The sequence below is a fragment of the Dermacentor andersoni genome, chromosome 11 (genome assembly GCF_023375885.2).
Source record: "Dermacentor andersoni chromosome 11, qqDerAnde1_hic_scaffold, whole genome shotgun sequence".
Classification (NCBI taxonomy): Eukaryota; Metazoa; Arthropoda; class Arachnida; order Ixodida; family Ixodidae; genus Dermacentor; species Dermacentor andersoni.
Genome location: NC_092824.1, coordinates 28,960,319 through 28,977,585, shown reverse-complemented (window position 1 = coordinate 28,977,585; position 17,267 = coordinate 28,960,319).

The following is a 17,267-nucleotide window of genomic DNA, read 5'->3' as shown; positions in this document are numbered from 1 at the left end:
TCCTCGCACCTACTGATCCCAAGCCCGCTTCTCTACCGCTACGCCACGCCATCCGTTCGAAATTAAGAGATAGTTTGTAAGGTCATACACGAGAAGCAGTTTTAGTTTTCCAGAGCAACGTCCGGAGATGCGTTTCCCACAGGTAGTCGTATAACTTCGTCAGAGAAGCGCAGTCTAGTGCAGGGAGCCTTCGGCGACAGCACGTATACCTGTGTTTATGACGCGTAGGATTGGCGCTGATCGCTTGTCCTGGCACTGTAAATATTAAAAGTGGTTCATTTAGCAACACCGATGCGAAATCTCAAAAGAAGAGTGATTTATCCTTCATAGACTTCTTGATTTCTGAGCCTAGACGCGCCGATAGCGTACAGACGGACTCGGAAGGATACGCTGTGCCTAAGCTTCGGTGGGGACCGATCTCGGCGCGGGTAGTTGGCGAATGCTAAAATGTGTGTTTGAGCCTCAGAACTTTTATTTTGTACAATAGGGGAAGTGGAAGCGCACGAATAGCCTCACATTTGTTATCGGTGCGATAATATCAATCAGCGGTAGGCTTCGAACTCTGGGTCCGTTCGAGCGCGTCTGAACGACTTCTGGATTTCATGTCCACTCCACCACACTGCGACAACGGCGACATCACCGAGTCATATATTACGTGCGAACTACTAAAAAACGCGGCGTCCTCTGCGTTTGCGTGGTTTCGTTCAAGAATTCAGCTATCCGCCCATTCAAAAGGGAAAAAGGGAAAAAAGCGTCGCGAACAAAAGTAAACAGTCTCGCAATACGTCAAGAAGTCCAATAGTGCCACTGTCTTAGATGGAGCAGAGGTAGTGTCGCTGCCTCACACGGACACGTAAAGGGACTCGAAATGTATAAAAGTATTTTTTTAGAGAAGAAGAAACGTCATAAATAGACAATTTCGCCGGTGTAGCAAATATATTTTACCTTTGCTTCTGCTGATTATATGTCCATACGCAGCAAAAAATTATTTTGTCTCGTATTATTGCTTTCTTTCAAACTGCACAAAGGAATTATCACTATGACACTCTGGCATTCATACTAATTATTGTACTACGAGTTTGCATAGTATGCGTCTTTGTCGCAGTATTAAATTAACAAATTAATTAAGCACATACAATTGGTATCATTTTCTTTAAAGGAAATTAAGGACAGAGCCTACCAGCATTTCTAAAACTTTCTTGTAACAAACTTTCTTCGAACAAAAGTAAAAACACAGCCTACCAACTTTTAAAAACTTTCTTTTAACAAACTTTCTTCAAACGAAAGTAACACAGCCTACCAACTTGCTTTAAACTTTCTTTTAACAAACTTTCTTCAAACAAAAGTAAATACAAAGCCTACCAACTTTCTTGTACCAAGCGTTAATAGGAAGTAAAAATCCATAGAATGTTAATAAAATTGATAGAAAGTTGGAAAAAAGTCTAAAGATATAAGTATGCATTTTTGTATGGGCAAACCTTGCTGAACCACCCAGTGACCCTGTTGGCTTGAAGACTTTCACTGTCGTTGCTAAATAAACTGCTGCTATCTCACTTCTGGCAGCGTCGCGAACGTCCGACGAAGTTAACTGCTGAAGAGGCCACTTGTCAATTCTTCCGTGTAGCCAGTAAGCACCATTCCAATATTTCAAGTGTAAATTAATTTGTCAAGTTCCAGACCACGCAATAGAAAACCAGATGGATCACAGTGCTCGACACAATATCCTCACCGGGATGGTTTCTTTCTACACTTATTCTCCGTAAACCTATTCCACGAACTACTTCTCTATTTTCCATTCTGTATTTATCCACTGCAATACAATCGTAGAGTCCACCCACATAGTGTTCTCAAGTTGAATGTTACTAAGAGCACTGTTCATGCGAGCGAGCACTCTTGCACCAACCAGTGCACCAAAACGTTCAACCGTGGTAGTATCAAGGTCTTATAGGAGTCACAGATGAGATGGCGATGAACAAGAAGGATAGCTAAGACACGATGCTCACGGCATATGTTGCGGCTGTAGACACAGGGCATCGCCGAAGACACGCAGGTGGAACTCATTGGACATTTCTCCTGTGTTAAATAACAAGAAACAACTTTTTTTTTAAGTTCCGCGAACTGTTGAAAAAAATGTTTGCATTCTTCACTAACGTCGGCGTGTAATAAAGTCGAACGCCTTTAGAATGAAATTACATGTATAACGACGAATTGAATACATCCTTATTATCATCATCAGCCTGGTTACGCCCACTGCAGGGCAAAGGCCTCTACCATACTTGTCCAACTACCCCGGTCATATACTAAATGTGGCCATGTGGTCCCTGCACACTTCCTAATCTCATCTGTTCACATAACTTTCTACTGGCCTTCGAGAATTTACTACATGATTCGCGTCACGCTTATAATCTGATTATACAAGGTTCGGCAACAAGACAGGTAGCAAGTAGAAGCAGTTTCTACAGTCGAGAATGTGCCCATCCACACAGCTGCGTCTCGCACCGAGCTTTAACATTAAGAAACGTGCTCTGCAAGAAGCAAATAAGTACGTGCGTGAATGCCTCCATCATTAAAAGCAGCCAATGGATTCTGCAAACAAAAACAAGTGAGCAATAAATAAGAAGTACGCGTACACAGCTCAAGTAACAAAGCAAGCAGCCCGCAATTCATGTCTAAAAGATGTTCTTAACGGCTAATTTAAAGTTCTGGTAGTTGAGAAATAAATGGTTTAGCCATAGATGTCTAGAGGTACTTGAGTAAGCCTTCCTAACCTTACGAAAAAGTTGGTTAATGAACATCTTGTCAAGAAGAATTGGATGGTGTTTTTTAGACATTCCCCCGAAACTTTTGCCAGCATTTACAGTAACCCAAGCGGTTTGCGTAGCTACAATTTATTAATAAATGAAGCACAGAAAGAAAGTTAAAGTATGGCAATATTGTAGCGCGGTCTGACTAGTCAACAGGCGTGTTTTTCCCAGACCAATCAATTCAATGCCTCCTGCAACCATTGCTTGGTAAAGAAAAAAAATCTGGTTTCTTCGCAAATATGATGCTAATGTGCCTGTTTAACTGGAACATGAATGTCACCTCTGCATGAAACACATCATTCTTGAAAAAATGTTGCCTTGTCGGTCTCTTGAGAATTGAAGTAGTTTCTAGCAGGAAATGTTTTGTCGTGGTGGAGTGGTTCAGGTAGAAACGGCATTGGGGTTTCATTTATCGGTGGCAGATAACCTAGTCTACAATACCATAACCAGCATACTAAGCAAATTGATGTGCTACAATGAAATATTAAAAACGAGAAGATGAGTCACACCTGGAAAATGAGTCTGTGCATTATTCTATCTAACAATACCCACCTCATTTTCTTACGTACATGCGTCATTTAAAAGCGAATGGTGACTTACTCTGTTGGTGCTGGTCATAAAATATGAGCTTATGCTTGAGTAGTATCATGTAGAAGTAATAGTCAGTTTTTCGCCATACCACCAGTTAGGGAATTCTTTCACGTGTGCCATGTTACCGGAACAGAAAAAAAGAAACAGTACGCTGTTACAAATTATTTTGCCACAAACAGCACAGGTTAGCTCTTCATGCAGTGCAGTACACGAAAGACGAGTACAAGCTAAAATGCAGCAAGACATATAATTCACACCATGTGACACAGGCAATGTTTATGGTATAAAATTATATATATATATATATATATATATATATATATATATATATATATATATATATATATATATATAACATAGCATATATTCAGAATGTGTAAACAAGAGTGAAAAAGAGCAGAAAATTTGGCGCCACATGCGTCTTGAGGTGATTCTTACCACATCCGCAGTAGGCCAGCTCGCCGGGGTTAATTTCGCTTCGCAGGAGTGCAGTGGCTGCCCGCAATAGTTGGCTGACCTACTGACGTAAGCTCCTGCAGGGGTGCCAGCGTCCGCATTTGTTTGGTGCGTGGCGACACCACAGACCCGAGCACATTGGTGTCGGACCCTCGCGGGCCTCACTCTGCGTGTCTTAGCCGTGTGCTGGAAAATGGGGATCCTGAGACTTCAGCCGCTGTCGGGCATTTGCGCTTTTACGGCCTCTCAGCGGAGGCCACGTATTACTTTGATCTCGGTTTCACTTATACGGCACCCCTGGACCGACCCACGCGGGGGAAATCGGCAGGAGCCCTTTCCTATCCTCCTGACGAATCTTCGTTTTTCTCGCTCACTTTCAATCTTTCTTGTCTTCTCCTTGCTTCAACTTACTTCCGATCTTCAAGGAAGCGAGCGTTAACCATCTGTGGAATAACCAGCCTTGGTTATAGATACGGGGTTATAGTGGCTCTGTTTACCTGGTGACGGCACACGTTGTCTACGCACAAATCTTATGCCCGATTGCTGGGCTTCGTGGTGTGTGGCTGGCATCTCTGCCGAATTCAGTAAACACTTGATGTGTCCGTCATTCCCTTGACACAATGATCGGCCTCTTCCGAAAAACAGGGCGCACTGAAGAAGACCTAAATATATATGTCTTTTTTTCAAATTCAAAGAATATAACCTACATTTTCACGTGGTTCACAGTCTCAAACCTAAAACGACAGTTAGGGCAATTTCACCTTTCTGTGTTTCCATATTTGTCAATGACACACTGGACCCAGATTACAAAGTCATTAAAACGGCCTGCTGCGTACGCATTGAACATTGATAGTCACATAGGTATCCTTACATGATTATCCTACTTCGATTGAAGTATCCTACTTCAATCCACTTTGTACTACGTTATTTTACCTTCATTAACACATTTCACCTTAGTTCACTTTACTCCAGCTTAAGTCTTCTTGCTCTAACATTTTCTAACTTTAATTCGCTCTATTTCGCACTAATTCACATTATTACCCATAACAATATTGTTTAACGTTGTTATACCCTGTACTATGTTCTGTATTATTACTGACGTCATACAAGACGCTGATGACGTTACATCAATTTCTTTCGCGTCACTTGTTGCGGAGAACGCCGGCTTTTTCCCCTTTTGGGGCGCATAATGCTTTCACATTGAAACTGTTACTCACGAAACAAGAACATGATTGGGTGAAACCTTTGTCTAGGAAATATGCAACTGACACTCAAAGTACAACTGTGTTTTAATAGCTATCGTTGTGCCTAACGATGTTTGTAGGAAACAGGCGTACAACGCTGTCATTGCGGTCAAAACGCTGATTCATGAAGCCGACGCTGGCTTCGCAAGAACGAGATGTTGCAGACAGTCACAGCGTTTTTCGCCTGATGTCAGTTCAGTTATTCTTGCGGGTAGTAATAATACTGCGGTATCAGGAGCCCCCAAGCTATCGTTGGTAGGTCTCGTTATCGGTCAGTCCCACAGGCTTAAATTTCGTGTCCCGCTGCTAAATCCCGGCAAGGCTGCGCTATGCCAAGTTGCTAGGTGATTTTCCAGAATACCTTACAGCCAGAGCTGGCTTCCAGAAGCACCGTTTGTTGCAATGCGCGCTTATAAGAAGCATGTGTTCAGCGCTGTCACTGAAATTGCTGATCCGTTTGTTGGTGCAGGCTTCGTAAGAAGTAGCGGTTGCAGGCGGTCGAAGCTCTGTGAGCCAGTTTTCGCTTCCGTTTGGTTAGTGCGTTAAGGCAAAGAGTTTCACACAAACACTAGAGGGAACTTTGACGCGAGATTCCAAGGGAGCTGCAAGAAGGGTACTTGATCCAGCACGGGATTCATGGGTATTACAAGTAGGTAGTACAAGCACAAACGAGATCAACGTTGTTGATCTCGTTTGAAATGTATTCGAGGCTTGGAAAGTGATAATGTTTAAGAAAGTATTGTGTTACAGAGAATGAAATAAACACGATATAAAATTTTCCGATGGCAGGATTTAAATACAGATCCTCTAGCGCAGAAGCTCGTTATTGAAACCATTCGGCCAGGGACAGGTGGACAAGCGGAACCACAGCAATTAGCATCGATGATGCATGCTTGCAAAGTATTGTTACCTAATGCATTTAAAAATTGTTAATTGCTTCAAAATTAGCCGAAGTAAGGCCCAGATGATGCAATACAAACAAAGTCAGAAGAAAGTATGAATCCCCGAGCGCAAATATAAGAAAAATCCACGTTTACCCGTCATTACCATGGTGGCAAAATCATCCAGGCACCAGAATTCCGCTTAGTAATTGTAGCAAACACCATGAAATAGATATGAAATATACTTCACACTCGGCGCTAACCCTGGAATCATACAACATGTGGGCGTGCCCGGCAAGGTGCGCTGCAGTGACCAGAGGATGGTAAGAGCTAGAATTAACCTAGACTTGAGGAGGGAACGGAAGAAACTGGTACATGAGAAGCCGATCACTGAGTCAGCGGTAAGAGCGGAAATAAAGGAATTCAGGATCAAGCTACAGAACAGGTATACGGCTATAACTTCGTAAAAGCACATTAGTGTTGAAGAAATGAAGGACAATCTTATGGTCATCATTAAGGAGCGTGCAATAGAAGTCAGGGGTAACTTCGTTAGACAGGATACCTGTAAGCTATCGCAGGAGAGGAATGATCTGATTAGGAACGCCAATGTATAAAAGCCTCTAACCCTACAGCTACAATAGAACTAGCAGAACTTTCCAAGTTAACAACCGTAAGATAGCTGACATAAGAAAGTATAATATGGATAGAATAGAGTATGCTCTCAGGAACGGAGGAAGTCTAAAAGCCGTGAAGAAGACACTAGGAATAAGCAAGAATCAGATATATGCGCTGAGAGACAAAGCCGGTAATATCATAACTAATATGGATAAGATAGTTCAAGTGGCTGAGGAGCTCTATCGAGATTCATACAGTACCAGCGGCACCCACGACGATATTGGAAGCGGGAATAGTGAAGAGGAAATTAAAATCCCACAACTAACGCCGGAAGAAGTAACGAAAGGCTTGGGGCTAAGCAAAGGGGGAAGGCAGCTGGGAAGATCAGGTAACAGCAGATTTGCTCACGGGTGATGGGCAGATTGTTCGAGAAAAACTGGCCACCTTATAAATCCAATGCCTGATGACCTCGAGTGTACCGAGATCTTGGAAGAACGTCAACATAATCTATAAAAAAGGGGACCCCAAAGACTTCAAAAATTATAGACCGGTCAGCTGTCTGTCCGTTGCCTACAAAGTATTTACTAAGGTAACCGCAAATAGAATCAGGAACACCGTAGACTCATGTCAACCAAAGGACCAGGCAGGATGCCGTAAAGGCTACTTAACAGTAGACCATATTCATACTATAAATCAGCTGATAGAGGAATGTGCGGAATATAACGAACCATTATATATAGCTTTCATTGATTACGAAAAGGCATTTGATTCATTCGGAACCTCAGCATTCATGCGGGTATTACGGAATCAGGGTGTAGACGAGCCGTATGTAAAAATACTGAAAGATATCTATTGCAACTCCTCAGCCACCACAATCCTCCATAAAGAAAAAAACGAAATCCCAATAAAGAAAGGCGTCAGGCAGGGAGTTACAATCTCTCTACTGCTATTCACGGCATGTTTACAGAAGGTATTCAGAGACCTGGATTGGAAGGAATTGCGGATAAGAGGTAAAGGAGAATACCTTAGTAACTTGCGATTCGCTGATGATATTCCCTTGCTTAGTAGCTCAGGGGACCAATTGCAATGCATGCTCACTGACCTGGACAGTCAATGTAGAAGGGTGGGTCTTAAAATTAACCTGCAGAAAACTAAAGTAATCTTCAACAGTCTCGGAAGAGAACAACACTACGATAGGTAGCGAAGCAATGGAAGGGGTAAGGGAATGCATCTGGTTAGGGCAGGTAGGGTAACAGTAGATCCGTATCATGAGTCTGAAATAATCAGACGATGAAGAATGCGCTGGGGTGCCTTTGGCAGGCATTCTAAGATCATGAACAGCATGTTGCCATTATCCCTCTAGAGAGAAGTGTATAACAGCTGTGTTTTACCAGTACACACCTACGGGGCAGAAACCTTGAGGCTTACGAAAAAGGTTCTACTTAAATTGAGGACGACGCAGCGAGCTATGGAAAGATGAATGATGGGTGCAACGTTAAGGGATAAAAAGAGAGCAGATTGGGTAAGGGAACAAACTCGAGGTAGTGACATCTTAGTTGAAATCAAGAAAAAGAAACGGACATGGACAGAGCATGCAATGCGGAGGGAATTTACCTGATGGTCATTGAGGGTTACGGACTGGATTCTGAGAGGGAAGCGTAGCAGGGGGTGGCAGAAAGGTAGGTGGGCGGATGACATTAAGAAGTTTGCACGGACAAGAAGGCCACAAGTAGCACATGACCTGGGTAGTTGGCGGAGTATCGGGGAGGCCTTTACCGTCCATTGGGCGTAACCAGTCTGATGAAGATACAAAATGGTAGAATTGAAAACATCATTAGCATACCTGATTAACTCCAGCAGCATAGGTTATTATTCGTAACCACGCCCTTTCAAAGGCGATGGCAATAAATAATCGAGCAGTGATACCAATATTGCTGTAACATCGGCCGCCAAGCGATCCTCGGTGTCATCGGGCTTCATGTGTTTGCTAGACGAAACTGCGGCGCTATTGTCTGCGGGAGCTGCCAGCAGGCCGGTTCAGCCAGGATGGAGGTAATGGTTAGTAAATGAATTTGCGTATTCTTCGTCCCTTTGGACTTACACGGCTTCACGGCTTCGTAAGCTTATTAATTTCAACAAAGTAGTATGTATTAGATCATTTAATAAAAAATAATAAGATTGGCTTAGGGCTGGATTACCAGATAGAACCTAATGCAAGGAAGCCTCATACTGCAAGCATTGCGCCAGGGGTGCATGAAAAAGCGGAACCAGTGCTATCAGAAGCAATTATGCGTGTTCGGAGTGCTATTGCCTTCTGCGTTTAGAAATGAGAAGTATATTGCCTTGAAATTTAGACCAAAATAGAAAGATAATGCATCATAAACGAGGCCACAAGAACGTCTAAAGCCACAGGCACGAATATCAGACAAATCTATGTACCAACCATCATTCCGTGGTGGCTGACCGATGTCAGCGCCAGACATCCCTCGAGTAGTTATTGTAGAAAACTCTATGCGGGGTAGGTCTTCGTATTTCTTGATGCCGCAGTATTTGCATTCGTATACCGCTTGTCAGTCCCTGTAAGACCGTTATATGCGCAGCGGCTAGACGATCGTCGGCAGGACTTGACTGCCCAAGGTGGCTCCCAGAAGTACGGAAAAATACGGGGGATGCTACACTGCAGGCTGTACTTTGCTGCTTTGCAACGGGCGTACATCACTGTCATTGATGCCTTGGCAACAAGGATACCTCACGCGAACGTAATTGCCCAGGCTCAGAATGGCTCGTGTAAAACACATTCGCTATACAGTGGTCCTCCTACAGATTCGCAATGGTCGTACTTGGGCTGTCGGGCTTCATGACTTAGTGTAAGCTTTGAGCGATCCTGTACTTCTCACCTTAACATTCCAAGCTTGTAAAACTACTACGATATGCAGCGTTGGGACCCGTAAATACCACGCGCAATCTTAACCTCAATATAATTCAATTTCACTATGCTTGCTTTACTTACGCACTTATTTTTGCGCTGCTAGCGCTACTACAACGAAATATCAATCCTAACCTGCCTAACCATTCACTGATCGAGAAAACGCCTGCATGAATGGTTTTTGCCACCAGTTACATTTTATAGAACATGGCCATAAATTCAAGCTAGATGTGCCCAATTGTTACAGCGAAATACTTGAGTTCCTTCCGTTCTAAAATGATCGTGAAGCGGCATTATCCCTCAGTCTGCATCGCCTCCATACCTGATCCCAACACGTTGAAAACCTGTTGTTTTGTATTATTGTGTATTGTGTAGTTTGTTAGCTTATTATGTATGCTATGTGACGAAGAAGATCGGCAGGCTGAAAGCCCCATTGCCATCGCGTGGCTCGTACCCTGTTCGCTCGCTGGCTGCGCCCTACCTGCTGTTGCCGCGTTGGTCGCTGCTTCTCTACGACCCGAATAAACCCCCTTGCTGCGGGGTACAACCGGAATTCTGGAACTTCGCAACCGGACACTGCAGCCTGTCTTTATTATGCCGGAAGAAGGATCACCGCAACCACAACCCGCTGCCCCGGTGACTACCGTGGTCTGCCCCGGCCCGCTGCGTCAACGCGACCCACCCATCTTCAGCGGTACCGAAGACCATGACGTAGAAGACTGGCTCGCTGACTACGACCGGGTGAGCATCCACAACCACTGGGACGACACCAAAAAACTGAATTACGTATCGTTTTATTTGAGCGGTGTCGCCAGCGTGTGGCGCCGCAACCATGAACGTGATCTCACGACGTGGCCAGCCTTCAAAACTAACGTGACGGAGGTATTCGGGTGCCCCACCGTTCGCAAGCTTCGCGCCGAGCAACGTTTGCGCAGTCGTGCGCAACAGTGCGGGGAGGCATATACAAGTTATATAGAAGATGTTGTCGACCTCTGCAACCGCGTTGACGTCACAATGGCTGATGCCGAGAAGATCCGCCATATCTTAAAAGGCATTGAAGACGACGCCTTCCAGATGCTGTTGGCGAAAAATCCGGCGACAGCCTCTGAACTCGTCAGTCTCTGCCAAAGCCTCGACGAACTCCGCAAACAACGCCTAGCCACCCGCCAATCTCCTCCTCAGGCGACTTCAATGTCGAGCTTGGCGGTTTCCCCGGATAATACGTCGCTACTGCTACAGATCGAGGAGTTCGTCCGTGAAGAGGTGGCTCGTCAGCTTTCTCTGATTCCCCTCACACACGGCCAGTCGAATTCCCCGTTGGCGCCCGCTCTCCAATCTGTCATCAAGGCGCAGATAGGCGACCACATTCCACTTTCTCTCCAGCAGGCTCCGGTTGCCGCTCCCCTGACGTACGCCGAAGTCGCTTCGAGGCCTGCACCACAGACCTACGGTCCCCTTCGCCCGCCTTTGCGCCCGCCCGTATCCGCTCCGGTCCGGCCACTGGTGCAGTATGCACGACCTCAAGATCATTGGCGCACGGAAGATAATCGGCCGATTTGTTTTTATTGTGGCCGTGCTGGACACGTAGCACGTCACTGTCGCCTCCTTACCCCCAACGTCCCCAACAATGTGCGTCCATATGCGCCACGTTTCCACCAACGCCGCAACTATTCGGACACCTTTGACTCTCCTCCTGTTGTCGACACCGCATTCTCCGCTGCTCGCCGTTCACCTTCTCCTCGCCGCCGCTCGCTTTCACCCATGCACCGGCGTCGGAGCCCCTTGCGCCAGGAAAACTAAATATCGCAGTTCAGGAGGCGAGAACTGCGGTGCCAGCGAAATGTATAAGGCCTCACACTTCCCCGAAGAACGTTATTGAAGTCGCAATAGAAGGAATATTGACGCTAGCACTTGTCGACACCGGCGCTGCACTTTCAGCGATAGATGCCCGTATTTGCCGCAAGATCGGAAAAGTGACGACACCGCTTTGTGGACTGTCTCTTCGAACTGCCAACGCGCAGCACGTCGAGCCATCCGGCGCCTGTACTGCTCGTGTCGTCATTCAGGACGTTCTCTATATCATAGAATTCGTCGTGTTGCCATTATGTTCACAAGACGTCATATTAGGTTGGGACTTTCTCTCCACACATCATGCGATCATTGACTGCGCCCGCGCCGAAATCGAGCTGTTTCAGTTTTAGACTGATATTATCACTGACCATAAGGACCATTGCCGCAAAGAAAATCTCTGTTTCAGAAGACACATTATACCTGCCTGGTCTTCCACCCTTGTCAGTATCTCTTGTGACTATGTAGATGACGGCACAGTACTCTTCGCTCCGCCTGAACTCTTAGTTCGCCGCCGTTCCCTACCACTGCCGTTCGCCGTCCTCGAGTTCAAAGCTGGCGCCTCTCTCATGTGCGTCTCCAACCCATCGGCTGAACCAATTACTTTACGCCGCCGTGAAAGCCTTGGCAGAGCAGAGCCACTGACTTCATCTTCAATATTTGACACGATGGACGACTCCACTTATATTGCTGCTTTCGAGGAATCTCGTCCACAGTGCCTACCGGGTTCTTTTACGCCAGCTATTGCCAGTGACCTTACGACGACGCAGCGCGACGAACTTCTTCGCTTGCTCCAAGGCTTCTCTTCCTCCTTTGATTGCCAAGCAACATCACTCGGCCGCACAACGACTCTTTCGCACACTATCGACACTAGGAGCCACGCACCAATTCGACAGCGTCCCTACCGAGTATCGGCGACTGAAAGACAAGTTATCAATGACCAGGTGAAGGATATGCTCAATCGCGGTGTCATCCAGCCTTCTAGTAGTCCTTGGGCATCCCCAGTCGTCCTAGTTAAAAAGAAAGACGGCTCCATACGATTTTGCGTCGACTATCGAAGGCTTAGCAACATTACCCGAAGGGATGTATACCCGTTGCCCCGTATTGACGACGCACTTCACTGTTTGCAAGGAGCGGAGTTCTTTTCCTCCTTAGATCTCCGCTCTGGCTAGTGGCAGGTGCCCATGGCGGACGCTGACTGTTCTAAAACCGCATTTGTAACACCAGATGGCTTGTATGAATTCACTGTGATGCCGTTCGGTCTGTGCAATGCACCCGCCACCTTCGAACGCATGATGGACGGCATCCTACGTGGCCTAAAGTGGCATACTTGCCTCTGCTACCTCGACGACGTTGTCGTCTTCTCCCCTGATTTTCGGACCCATCTTCGGCGTTTACATCAAGTTTTGACCTGTCTCCGGAATGCTGGTCTCCAGCTTAACTTAAGAAAGTGCCGATTTGCAGCTCGAAAACTGACTATATTAGGCCACGTTGTCTCCAAAGAAGGCATTCTTCCTGATCCTGATAAACTTCGCGCCGTATCCGAATTTCCGAAGCCTACTAATTTGGAAGCACTGCGCAGCTTCATTGGCCTATGCTCCTATTTTCGACGTTTCGTTCGCAATTTCGCTACAGTGATCGCACCACTTAACCAACTTCTTCAAGGCGACAATGAACTTTCTGGTTGGTCGGAAGCCTCTGATGATGCCTTTACGACTCTTCGTCACCTCCTCACGTCTCCGCCAGTCTTGCGCCATTTTGATCCAAGCGCACCTACAGAACTTCCCACTGACGCCAGTGGTGTCGGCCTTGTTGCCGTGCTCGCACAACGCAAGAACACTAATGCCGAATACGTCGTCGCTTATGCTAGTCGTGCCCTCACGAATCCTGAGACCAATTACTCAGTCACAGAAAAAGAGTGCCTAGCTATCGTATGGGCTCTTCAAAAATTTCGTCCATATCTCTACGGTCGACGCTTTGACGTGGTGACGGATCATCACGCTCTTTGCTGGTTGTCCAACCTAAAGGACCCGTCGGGCCGCCTCGCTCGGTGGGCCCTCCGAATCCAGGAATACGATATCCGTGTCGTCGATCGTTCTGGACGCAAACACTCTGACGCCGATGCCCTCTCCCGCTCCCCAGTTACTTCAGACAGCAGCACTTCTACTTATACACATGACATCTCACCACTTGACATCCTGGACATGGCATCGGAGCAACGAAAAGACCCATGGATCGTCATGATATTCGACTTTTTATCAAATCCTCCGGCAACTTCGGCACCTCGAGGGTTACGCCGACAGGCGCAGCATTTCACAATCCGCGACGGACTTTTATACCGCCGCAACTACCAAAATGACGGCCGCAAATGGCTCTTAGTAGTGCCTCGCCACCTACGACAAGATTTATGCTCCGCTTTTCATTCTGACCCGCAGTGTGGTCACGGCGGAGTGTCAAAAACTTACACACGGCTTCGCCTACGATATTATTGGCGAGAGATGTACACCTTCGTCCACAAATACGTGCGCTCCTGCATTGCCTGCCAGCGACGCAAATGTGTCCCGCATCTCTCCACCGCACCTCTCCAACCACTTCCCTGCCCAGCTCAACCATTCGACCGCGTCGGCATTGATATATACGGGCGTCTTCCATCTACTGCCGCTGGCAACCGATGGATTGTTGTGGCCGTAGATCATCTGACACGGTATGCCGAAACCGCCGCCTTGCCTGCTGCATCAGCAAAAGACATCGCCTCGTTCATACTAAACAACTTCGTTCTCCGCCATGGCGCCCCTCGTGAACTGTTGAGCTATCGGGGCCGCGTATTTCTCTCAGACGTCCTGCAGTCACTCCTATCTGAATGCCAAATTATTCACCGCACTACTACTGCTTATCATCCACAGACCAATGGCTTAACAGAACCATTCAACAGAACTCTTGGTGACATGCTATCAATGTATGTTGCATCTGACCACTCCAACTGGGATCTTGTACTTCCGTTCGTCACTTACGCATATAACACTGTCTCTCAAGCCACTACTGGATTCTCGCCATTCTTCCTGCTTTACGGCCGCCATCCCTCCAGCACCATTGATACTGTTCTCCCCTACCGGCCGGACCCTGCTGAATGCTCACCTGTTTCTGCGATTGCTCAGCACGCCGAGAAATGCCGACAACTGGCCCGTTCTTTGACGTCTGCTCAACAGTGCCGCCAAATGACCTCAATCCTCCCCCTCACCCTTTCCCCGTCGACTCACTCGTATGGCTTTGGGTCCCGCCTGTTGCTGCTCCTGGCCTTTCGTCCAAGCTCCTCCCGAAGTACCACGGGCCCTACCGCGTGGTTGCACAAACATCACCAGTGAACTACGTGGTCGAACCCGTATCGCCATCTCCCGATCTCCATCGACGAGGGCGAGAGACTGTACACATTCACCGGCTGAAGCAGTACTACGATCCGCCCACCCCTTCGTAGGTCGCCAGGATGGCTACTCTTCAATTCTGGGGGTGATTGTGACGAAGAAGATCGGCAGGCTGAAAAGCCGCATTGCCATCGCGTGGCTCGTACCCTGTTCGCTCGCTGGCTGCGCCCTACCTGCTGTTGCCGCGTTGGTCGCTGCTTCTCTACGACCCGAATAAACCCCCTTTACAGCTATGCCATTTCTTATATTTTTGTAGTTTGTAACCGCTACTCCTCTCTTTTATGCTTCGGGCCTAGAATAAATAAATTATGGGAAAAGGTAGAACTTACATTCGAAGTTTAGTTTCTTGCACCTGTTTCACGCTTCTGTGGCTGGAATTCTAACACGCTACCGCAGCTCTGTCTTTTTGGAAGCTTCTTCCGCTTTCTGGCACAAAATGTAAAAATGAACACCTGTTGCTGTTGAATGTTTTATTTCTAAAGGCTACGAATATATTTATTTATATGTATCGATAAGGGCGGAAGAGGGGTCTAAGTAGATTTTCAGGGTATTTACACCGCCTTCACTGGCATAGAAGATCGATGTGTTCACCCTAAGCGCGACGTCGGCGAGGATCGTCGTCTTCTTTACTGTCCTCAGCTTCGTCTCTGGCTGTGCTCTGTGACATGACCCTAGGTCTTGAAGGCGCCGTGGCGGTGCTCTATAGATTGTCCGAGTTTTCTCGCTTGGGGCAGCTGACGTGCACGACATCGGTGGAGCATCGACAATGGTGCAATATGAAGGCATGGTTTGACAAGTGAAGTCGGTCACTTGGTGGAAGACACGGAATGGGCTACAGTAAGGCGAAATTACGTTTTCACAAAGACCGACTCCCGGGACGGTGTCCAAAGAAGGACCATATTACCGGGGTGGAAGTGGGCATCGTGGTGGTGGGCAATAGAGAAACATCCTTGCTTTTCCTGCGAAGCGCTAACCCGAGGGCGGGCAATCTGGCGTTACTATACAGCTCTCTAGATGGCAGCACGGGCGTATTCTTACGACGTGTCAAGATCGGCGGGAAGCTTGTCAAATGGCAGCGGGGGCTTTCTTTCGTACAAGACGTAAACCGCAGAAAAACACACGGTTTCAAGTAGGGAGGAATTTTAGGCAGATGTTAGGAAGGGCGCAGCAGCGTCCCAGTCATGATCGTCTGCAGAAACATACTTAGCAAGCATTTCTCTGGAAGTTCGATTACAATGATCCCTGAGGCCGTTGATCGTAGAGCGGGACAGCCTTGTCAACTTGTCGTCCATGAGTGCATGCGATGTTCGAAAACGTTTGATATGAAATAGCGGCACACGTCTGTGAGGAACTGTCGAGGAGCGTCATGGCGAATTATAACGTCTTCGGAGAGGAAGTCCGTGATGTGGGTTGCACAGCTGCTTGGGAGCGCCCGAGGGATCGCGTAGCGGGTCGTGCAGTGGGTAGCTACTGCTATCCACTTATTTCCCCAGGCGCATAGCGGGAATGGGCTAGGAAGGTCAAGAACAGACATACCTAATGGGTCCAATGGTACGTCAAGAGGTTGAAGGCGGCCGGCTAGGAGTGCTGCTGGTTTCTTATGGCGTTGGCATTGTTTGCATTGAGTGACGTAATGGCAGACGAAACGGTAAATACCAGGGAAAAAGAAGCGATGCCGTATACTGTCATACGCTCTCGAGTCCCCGAGGTGGTCTGCAGAAGGAACATCGTGTGGCTGTGCGTGAGCAGTATGACGAATATGCGGGAAAAGCCCACAGCAGCTCAGGACCGTCAGCGTTCATGTTGTAGCAGTACAAGGCGCCATTTGCAGCCCCAAGACAAGCAGACAAGGAGAAAGTGTCTCAGAAATCGGCGGAAAATCACGTCTCGCAAGTAGGGGTTGCGGTATTGCTCATCTACTATCGATATTCTTAAACGCAGCAAGCGGCAGCACACAGTATTCATGGCAGCTGTCGAGAATCTCCGGTGGCACTGCTGAATGGCGCGACAAGCAATCAGCGTCTTCATGCAATCGGCCGCTCTTATGCAGAACTGCGTATAAGCTCAATTGGAGTCGTGGAGCCTACTGAGCGAGGCGTCCAGTTGGGTCCTTCAGGGATGAAAGCCAGCATAAGGACTGATGGTCTGTGATAACTGCAAATAGCTGGCCGTTGAAGTAATGACTAAATATACCCACTGCCCAAACGAGGGCAAGGCTCTCGCGTTCAATAATAGAGTAATTTGCGCTCCGTTTCGGACAGAAGACGGTTAGTGTACGCAATAATACCGTCAAAACTTTGTGGTGCTGAGGGAAAACAACAACGATTCCATGACCGCTGGCATTGACGCGAAAATCCGTGGCAGCGTCAAAATGTGGTAAAACGAGCGTTAACGGAAGCCCCACGCGAAGCATATCGAACGCAGTGGCTTGTCCTGGACCAAGACAAAAGCCGCCTTTTTCATGACAAGCTGCATGAGAGGAC